Source organism: Talpa occidentalis, unplaced genomic scaffold (genome assembly GCF_014898055.3).
Source record: "Talpa occidentalis isolate TD23 unplaced genomic scaffold, MPIMG_talOcc4v2.1 talOcc4.2, whole genome shotgun sequence".
Taxonomy (NCBI): Eukaryota; Metazoa; Chordata; class Mammalia; order Eulipotyphla; family Talpidae; genus Talpa; species Talpa occidentalis.
Window position 1 is genome coordinate 36,338,767 of NW_023602073.1, and position 9,031 is coordinate 36,347,797.

Here is a 9,031-nt window from a genome sequence, read left to right on the forward strand (position 1 = left end):
TACGCAAGAGCCGCCAGTCTACACACACAGTGGGCATCTGACAAAGGGGAGTCAGTAAAACCAGTCTGGAGGTTTGCATTTTTTTCCCCCAGGATTTCAGGACACAAATGGGCGACAGAAGGGGGGCCAGAGACAGGCAGGAGAGGTGGCTGGGTTGAGATAATTAGACTGAATAAGACTTACCAGAGGGTTTTCGATAAAGAGCACATGGGAGTCCTGGGAGTGGGCAGGAGTGAGAGTGGAGAGCGGGCGGGGAGACAGGAGGGCCTGAAGGCGGTGCGAGGAATGTGCTTGGACAGGTCGTCCCAGAGTAAGTTTGAGGGGTTCCCGGGTGAGTAGAGCTGCCGCGCCAGGGCTCTAAGGCGAGGTGTCCAGCCAGTGACAGTGGGATCCATCTGCTTGGAGAGATAAGTGATAGGACGCAGGGCTGGCCCCAGAGGCTGGGAAAGGCCACCTGCCGCCATGCCCCGGCGTTCGTCTGTGAACAGGAGCAAAGGGTTTTCTGGATGAGGAAGGCCAAGGGCAGGTGCCTTAAGAAGGATATTTGTGAGTAAAGGAAGGCCCTGCGGACCTCCCTGGGGATTGGAGAGGTCCTTTGGGGGAGGCTTTTGCTGTGTCGTATAGTGGCTTGGCTGGGAAAGCAAAATTAGGGATCCAAGATGGAAGAATCCGACCAAACCTAGGAAGGAAATGGTTTGTTCTGCCGATTCAGGGGAGGGAAGGCCCCGGATGGCCTGTGTGCGGTCCCAATCAGCTATTTGGAGGAAGGAGTTAGTCGACGACCCAGATTGATGGCTGTAGGAACTGAAAGTTGGGGTTGGATGGGGAGACCGGGTATCCTTTGGAGCACAGGAAGGTGAGGAGTTGGTGCAGTGTGTTGGCTGAGATTGTGGCGGAGAAGGACTGCAGAGGAGGCGGCCAGTGACATCCTGGAGGAGAGTGCGGGGTGGAGTATGACATGACGAGAGATCACTAGCTCATGCCTGACCAAACAAATTAGGGCTGTCCCGGAACCCCTGAGGCAGGACTGTCCAGGCCAGTGCTGGGAGGTGTGTGTATCCGGATCTTCCAAGTAAAAGCAAATAGAAAAATAACATTGAAGATCCAGAGGGATGGTAAGAAAAGGCATTTTTGAGGTCAGGTACAGAGAAGCATGTGGTAGAAGACAGTATATGAGGTAGAAGGGTGTAGGGGTTGGTACTCCAGGATGGATAGGCACCACCACCTCATTAATGAGGTGAAGGTCTCGCACTAGGCAGTAATAACTGTCAGGCTTTTTCAATTGGGAGGATGGGAGTATTACAGGGCGAGTTGGTAGGAGTAAGGACTCCCTTTCCCAGGAGTCATTGGATGATGGTTTGAAACCCTGACGGTGAGTGAGGAGATTGGAAACTGGGGGTGAGAGGGAAAAGAAGAGGGATCCTTAAGGCCAATGAGGACTGGGGTATGATGAGTGGCAACAATCAGCATAGAGATATGGCAGACCAGGGGGTTGACAGTGGAAGGAGACATCGGGAGCCCTGAGGAGGATTAGATGTTTGAAGCAGTGGGAAGATGAGAGCAGCACTATGATCTTGGAACCATGAGTAGCCCTGAGTTTGGGTCAGGAGGTCGTGACCCAGGAGTGGTGTGGGGCAAGAAGGCATGACTAGGAAAGCGGACCAGTGGTCCTGGGCTGAGAAGAAGGCCGTCAGCACCCGTAACCGAGACCTGAGAAGGATAAACTTGACTGGATTAGGAGGGGAGGACAGAGAAGGTAGCCCCCGTGTCAACCAGAAAGGAGCTGGACTTACCTGCTACCTTGACCGTTACCCTGGGTGCCTCGAAGTTTATCGGAGTCCGTGAGTCCGGGCCTCTTCAGTCCTCAGCCGCCAAACCCAAAACCGTTGATGGAAGTGTAGCAGGGGCTCGAAGGACTGTCCCACCACAGCCAGGCGTGGAGGGACAGTCACTTTTCCAGTGACCCTGGACGTTGCAGATGGGGCACGGTCCTGGCAAAGGGTGGGGGTTGGGGCATTGTCTGGACCAGTGGCCTTCTTGGCCACATTTGAAGCAGGCTCCCGGCGGCGGTCGGTTGGGGCCCATTGTTGTCCTCTATCGGGCAGCAGGTGCTGCGGTCGTTGGAGGAGCAGAGCCTGGCGGTCTCAAGGCAGCTACTAGGGCCTGAGCTTGAAGCTTAGCCTTCTGACGACTACGGAGTTCCCTCTCTGCCCTGTCCTGTTCCTCCTGGTTGTTAAATACTGTAAAGGCCATATTCAGCAGATCCTGGATAGGGGTTTGAGGACCTTCCTCAGCCTTCTTAAGCTGTTTAGTAATGTCTGGGGCTGACTGAGATATAAAATGCATAGCCAGAACTGTGGCGCCTCCAGGCAAGTCAGGGTCAAGCCTGGTATGGCACAGAGCACCTCTGTCAGGCAGCGGCTAAGGAGGGCAGCAGGGTTTTTTGAGGCAGACTGGGTAATCTTTGTGAGCTTAGTAAAGCTTACAGGTTTAGGCGCTGCTGGTTGGAGACCAGCTAGGAGACAGGTAATAAAATGGTCTAGGTGACCCTGGCCCAGGGGGTCCTACCTGTGTCACTCTGGTAGTCCCACCCTGGCTCTGGGCTGGGAACTGCTGCAGAGCCCTGAGCATGGTTGTGTCAGTCAAAGGGACCTGATCTGCATGGTCTTGGGCAGACCTAAAACACATTCCCTTTTGTCCGAGGTCAGGGTGGAAGAGAAGATAACATGTAGTCATGACTTGTAAAGTCATAGACTTGGGTAAATAACAAAATTTTTGGGTGTAGGTAGTGAAAGAGCCAAGATGCTTTTCAGTCTGGGGAGGTCAGACAGAGAAAGGAACTCCTAACTCCTCCTTCAGTCCCACCCTTCCCTGAGGGGAAGGAGAAGAGGATAAGCAGGAGAGAGGGTGTGGTGGCTGGGAGGTGAAAAGAAAGGAGGGGAGGGACTGGATTTCGGAGCTGGAGGAGGAGAAGATAGAGAATTTAGAGGATCAGAGAATGCAGAAGAGGGGTTCAGAGAGGGCGGGAAGAGTCTGAAAGGAGTCGCTACACTTTGAAAGTATGGCAGGTTTTCAGGAGGGAGGGAAGGGGCAGAGCACAAGAAAAAGACAGCCTGGGCCTAAGGGAATTTCGGGCCACTTTTTCTGCCTACAGCAAAGGTTGCGTAAGTCGGTAAGAATTTTGGGGTCAAAATGTTAGGGGGAAAGGATGTCCTAAAGCTAATTCCATACAGGCTTTGTGGACTCCACCCCCACTCCAGACCAAAGCCATCAGGACATTGGGAAAGACAAATCCCATTGTTACAGGGCAGCCCCGATACCAAACAGGCTGCCTGACTGTGTGTCCTCACCTGCGCGCTTAAAAGGACTTACCAATACTCTACTGCAGGCACACGCAAAAGGTTAATAAAAGGTTTATTTACAAGGCAAGCTCAAATGAGAAAATGTACAACTCAGGGAGAAAAGTGGGAGACAAAGTTTTAAATGTGTCCTACCCGATCCGCCGATCTGGAATCCCAAATGGCACTCTGAGAGCTGGCCACGAGCCAGGAGCCATGAAGCCAGGAGGTGAGCGAGAGAGCGAGCACCTCCAAGGCCCACATGTCTGGTTTTTATACCCAACCTGGCTGCTTAGCTCCACCCTCAGGTCCCAGCCACCTTCCCTTTGGTGGTGACAGGATATGTCTTTCCCAATGTCCTGATGACTTTGGTCTGGAGTGGGGGTGGAGTCCACAAAGCCTGTATGGAATTAGCTCAGGACTTTCTTTCCCTCTAACTCCATCACCACCAAAGGGAAGGTTGCTGTACCGGGGTGCCCTGTAACAAAAAGAGCCCATTTCAGGCCACCTAGAGCCACTGTCCAGTTCATATTTGGGCCAGGCCGTGGTGCAATAAAAAATAAGGCGCTGGGGTCTCATATCCGGCTTTAAATGTAGAGGGCCAAGGGCCTTTAGGAGGCACCCCAATGGGGTGTCTGCCAGAATGTGGGATTGCATTGATACCGTAGTGAGTGTCCCTCTTAGGATCTCAAACGGAGGGTCGGGGAGGGAGGCCGGCATCCCAGTGTCCCTGGCCCCATCCTCAGGGAATTGAGCGGGAGAGTGAAAGGGAAGGCGGCTTCCCGCCGTCCTCTTTTCCTCCAAGAAATAGGATGGGTCGTGCCCCTGAGGAGACGTCTCACCTCAGAGGGAGCCCCAAATGGAAAGTGCTGATCAGGAGGGGGTAGCGATCGCTGAATAAAAAGAAGAGACCTCCATGATCCGAGGGACCATAGAGGTGTTATAGGGCAGCCCCAATACAAAACAGGGTGCCTGACTGTGGGTCCTAACCCGCGTGCTTAAAAGGACTTACCAATACTCTACTGCAGGCACACACGAAAGGTTAATAAAAGGTTTATTTACAAGGGAAGCACAAATGAGGAAATGTACAGCTCAGGGAGAAAAGTGGAAGACAAAGTCTTAAATGCGTCCTACCCGATCCACTGATCTGGAATCCCAAATGGCATTCTGAGAGCTGGCTGCAAGCCAAGAGCCGTGAAGGAGGTGAGCAAGAGAGCGAGCCCCCCAAGGCCCACGTGTCTGGTTTTTATACCCAACCTGGATGCTTACTCCACCCTCAGGTCCCAGCCACCTTCCTTTTGGGGGTGACAGGATTTGCCTTTCCCAATGTCTTGATGGCTTTGGTCTGGAGTGGGGGTGGAGTCCACAAAACCTGCATGGAATTAGCTCAGGACATCATTTCCCCCTATCAGAGGCAATAGCTCACTCTGGGAGAGTCACGAGCCAAGAGCTGGTGGTCCACAGGCCGGCCAAGTGTTTTCGTTCTTCGCGATTATTTGGCAAAGTGCCGTAGGAAGAGAAGGTGGGCCAACAGGAGGAAGAGGAGGATGGCCCCTCCAAGGGAGATGAGAAGAAATTGTTGAGGTGGAAGTGGCCACACGGATTGGAGTTACCAGGGAAGCCCAGTAAGGGACTAGAGCAAGTCCCTGCTCTGCTCACGTGGCACTAGAGGCTGCGAGGACCCGTTCTCCCGCAGGGAGGGTGCCCCTGGTCACGAACCTGCGGCCTTTAAGCCTTAGTGAGCTCGGAGGGGTTGCTGGCTTCCAGCTCCACGGGGAGAGGTAGAAAGAGGGAGTGAACAAGAAGGAGAGTGGAACGGAACGGGGCAGGGTCCACACGCGGGATTGAACCCGTTCCTGGCCAACGCACCAGATGAAAGGTTCGGCGTGGTAAAGAAAAGGAGAGCCAGGCTAAATTTCTCAAAGGAAGGGAAAATTTATTGCGCCACGGGTGGACCTCAGGGACCCAAGGTGGGGACCGTGAAGCCGCACACATTGTCAGGGGGAAGCAGGTTTTTATCGTGTGAGGAGGTCAGATGGGAGACTGGGTTTGTAGGGCCAAAAAGATTTGTGTGTGGGGGGGGAGTTTCTTTGTCTGAGAAAAGATTTGTAGGGCATGGGAGGTTCATTGTCTGAATTCTCTAGGCAGGCTTCCACATTCCTGTTTCCTGGTGGGCTTCCTGGTGGGTTTTTGCATCCAGGCCTCCTGCATGGACCTTTCAGTAGTGAAACAATGGGTAACTTTTTTTTTTTAAAATCATACAATTGTATGATTATCCTTACATTTATAGAAAGTTATTTTCTTAAAAATGCTTACTTAGCATACGTTGGTTATTAATATTCTAAAGAAGTTATAATGCTTGTGACCAGCCTCGGCAAACTGTCCTGTCAGGGGTTCCTGTTAGGATGATAGGGCATGGACAAATCTGAGGGATTCGGGGGAGGGCGAGTGAGCAGATGCAAACCCTTGATCAGGGTGCAGACATCATCCTGCTGAGGGTCTCAGCAGCCCTTTATTTATACCTTACAAGCAAACCATGAGAGTACATAAGCATATGCATTAGAGCAGGAAGATAACAATCATCACATCTTCCTCTAGAACAGCCAGGGGTTTATTTGCCCTTCAGCAGAGGTTGTAACATTCTTTATTTTGAAGAAGGCACAGTTGCTAAACAAAAGTGTTCTTAGAATAGTCATTTATCTTAAACAATCATTTTATTACTAGCAAAAACTTATGTGACTGAAACTAACATTTCAGCATGAAAACTAACATTTAGCAAGGTGAAGGATTACCTAAGGGCTGGGGAAACAAAGGACAGGAAGTTACCTGGGGGAAGGGAGACCCAGGGATTTTTTCTAACTAACCTATAAAGTTGAGACTAACATATAACTGTTATAGGACAGGGAGAGGGCAGCCCAAACCCCGCAAACCTGCCTATTCTAAATGGGTTTTGACATCTGCCGCATCAACACAAAACATATGAGACTTTAATGAGAAGGAACTTTAATAAAACTAGGAAACCACACAGGTAAGGCTGTGGAACCAAGCATAAGTATTCTTAGCCATTGCTTTGTCATTTTGTGTGTAACTGCCATTTTAGAATTTCAGGTCTTGCAGGTCTTGCTGTCCAGGGAAAAGACTGCATTCCAGAGATAGTTTGGACCCTCACTCCACCCTTACTCTCTGGTCACCAATGAGGGTGAACTTGCTGTAATTGGAGCTGCATCTTGGCCTGGCTAGTCAGCTTAGAATGATAGCCTGGCAAAGTTGGAGAACTCATCCTTGTAGCCAATGAGTAACTGCCAGAATAATTTAACCTTATTAAAAGACCCCTGCTTCCTTTGTTCGGGGCTCTCGGTATCTGCCACTGCGTTGGTAGATGCCTTGAACCCGGACTCGAGCCTGAAATAAACTCCCTTTTGTGTTTGCATCAGCTGTCCTTGGGTTCTTGGAGGCTATGCTCGCCGAGTCTGCTGACCTTGGGCACAACATTTTGGGGGCTCGTCCGGGATCGGCTAGCACAGACCCCAACCACCAAACAGCTGAAGGGAGCCATTAAAGCGTGCACGACGGGTGGGTGCCAATACTCGCCCAGGTAAGATTTGTTTCTAGTCTGCAGACCTGTATTTGCTTTGAGTACCTGTGGAGTAGCCGGAAAAGGCTCAGGTGGACGCACTGATGAGAGCCTCCGGCGTGGACCGCGGGAGACATCCCCGGACCACCTGATTGTTTAGAAGCTGTTTGTGCTCAGTACCTGTAGCCAGGAGAGGCTCCGTGGATGCACTAAAGAGAGCCTCTGGCGTGGACCGTGGGAGACGTCCCCGGACCACCTGATTGGCTATCCCCTGTGGGGCAGCACTGGGGTAGCATTTGTGTTTGTACTGAGTACCTGTAAGGGGCCCGTTAAAAAAATTGTTTTTGGTTCGTTTCTTGTAACTTTGGTGTTTGTCTTTACCCAGGGACCTCTGGTTTTGTTCCTGGTGTTTGTTGTCCTTGTTGCGTTTGTGTGTTCGTAATCATGGGTCAGGCAATGCCTACTCCACTGTCTTTGGTCACAGTCAAGGCTAAAAGTAAAATGCTGGGGACTAATAAGTAAAGGGGTCCACCACAGCTGGCTGGTGAAAAAAAAAAACAAAAAACTGCCTCTGATCTCAATAAGCAGCTGCCTGGACATTTTCTCCAGTGTTGAGATCATTGGTATGTCTCTGCTGCCTTCCAGCTGTGGGGAAATTAGACTCTCCCTTTGTTCACCTTTAAAAAAAAAAACAAACTGTTGTGTTACTTTGCACTTGCTAACTGAAAGGTTTGGTGTGGTAAAGAAAAGGAGAGCCAGGCTGAATTTCTCAAGGGAGAGAAAAATTTATTGCACCCCAGGCAGACCTCACATACCCAAGGTGGGGGTTAGTGAAGCCGCATATGGCGGGAAAAAGTTTATAGGGCGGAGGGAGTTTCTTTGTCTGAACAACAACAACAAAAAAATTTGTCTTTTGTTTTAAAAATGTGCTTAGTCTCAGTGAGACAGAACTAAAACAATGTGAAGCCAAATAATAATTACTTAAAAATACAAACTCAAAATGTTTTTCTTATTTAAGAAAGTTAGTACAAACTGCTTAACTTTGAAATTGTGATCTTTGTTGGACTCTAGGTTTTAAAATAAGGGTTAAAAATTAAATACTTGTTCTATGAAAAAATTCTAACTTCTGTTATTAAAGACCTGCTTGATAGAAAAAAGAATATTAAAACTTGCCTACATGGATGTGTCAAACTTTTTAAAAAAAATTGTTATTAAAGAACTGGAGTTTACTAAATTGTAGTTTCTCAGTGTTTTTGCAAATATAGGTAAAAATAACTGTTTCTTTAAAATTACATGCGGCCAAAAATTTTAAATGAATTAAGAGATCTCTTTGTTCTTGCGTTTTGCCTCCGGAGGATTAATTATAAATGGCGCCTATAGAAAATCCTAAATTTTGGAATCGTGATCTAAAATTGTGGTTAAAAAAAAAAAAAAAACTAATTCAAAATTTAATGGTTTAAAGCATATATGCCTTAAGGTTTGAGTGTTAAAAATTTTTGGTGCTTTGCTTTGTTTAAATGTGTTTACTTGTGCTATACGAGGAAAATAATAATTAACCTGGCCTATGCTAACAAACAAACTTACTTCTAGGCTTTTATCTAAACTTCTCTTGATAAGATCTTGTTCCAGGAAGACTGATCTACTTGTCTTTTCCCCTTGGAGAAAACAATATATAGTCTCCCAGTAAATGACTAGGTTTCTTTACAAAATTCAAGGTAACACCTAAAGCCATATGGACAAGTTACTGGAAAAATGTACATGGTATTAGGTATCTATTTTTTTCTTTTCTTTCCTGCTTTTGTCAATCTATCTGTATCAGGGTGGTCCCCAGGAAAGGGGGAGGTTCCAGGTTCCCTACCCCACCCAAGGGAGGGAGGAAGAAAGCAGGATGAAGATCCAAAAAGAAACCTGAAGGAGGCGCATGGAGCCTAAAGACAAGTAAAGAAACTGCGCTTGCCTTTTGGTCGTGGACGGGGTGACACAGATGTGGGTGAGACCCGTGGGGAGGAGACAATGGCAACTTTTATCTTGATTTTGATTTTGCTCTTTTCCTTCCGGGCTTGTCTGGTTGTTTCTAACCCTTTTCTGTGGGTCCCCACTGGAAGATGCTTTAGACTTG